The sequence below is a fragment of the Sinocyclocheilus anshuiensis genome, unplaced genomic scaffold (assembly GCF_001515605.1).
Source record: "Sinocyclocheilus anshuiensis isolate Anshui unplaced genomic scaffold, SAMN03320099.WGS_v1.1 scaffold2269, whole genome shotgun sequence".
Lineage (NCBI taxonomy): Eukaryota > Metazoa > Chordata > Actinopteri > Cypriniformes > Cyprinidae > Sinocyclocheilus > Sinocyclocheilus anshuiensis.
Genome location: NW_015552698.1, coordinates 97,675 through 98,503, shown reverse-complemented (window position 1 = coordinate 98,503; position 829 = coordinate 97,675).

Here is an 829-nt window from a genome sequence, read left to right as displayed (position 1 = left end):
TCTGAAACGCCTTTGGAGACGGCTTATGGTAGAGAAATGAACATTCAATTCATGGGCAACAGCTCTGGTGGACATTCTTGCAGTCAGCATGCCAGTTGCATGCTCCTTCAAAACTTGCAACATCTGTGGCATTGTGCTGTGTGATAAAACTGATTGAGTTGATTACTTCTCAAACATAGCATTTTGGAATGCACCATTTCCATCTATGCGCTGCTGTTTCAGAGTGCCACGAGAACCCCTTAGAACGGTATTTTTAAAATCCATGTTATGGTAAGTGTGCACGTGAAGTCTTTGTACACTTTCTAAAATCCACACTGTGGTAAGTTCACACGCTAGTACTCTGCGTTCTTTTCTAAAATCCTGTATGGTAAGAGCTACGCGCAACAGCCTCGTGCTCTTTCTGAGTAGTTTAAAACCCCGGTTCCGCCTTGGGCACATCTCCTCCTATGTATCCTCTGGATACCTACTTTAACAGGGTGCTGCTACTAGGGGTCTTTTGAGACAGTTCCTTTAGCATATCCGGAGCGTGCGGTAGCCCCTGTGTGAGAGGCCAAGACTTAGTATGATTCTAGCTTCTTGGTCGTATTCCCTTAAAGGAATCTATTCCTGAGTCCAAGTCTTGAGCTCTACCCCGGGCCTAGGAGTTCTGGCCCTAACAGGTACATTTTTTGGGGTATGTAGCCTAGGCCTTTGGCCGTAGGGAATAATGTCACTGACTGCCATCTAAAGTCCCAGGGGCAACTCCCATGGCAATATGGTAGAGTTGGTACTTAGTGCTCGCCATGGTTTCTGGCATGCACTCCCCTCAGCATGGTGGTGTGGGTATACC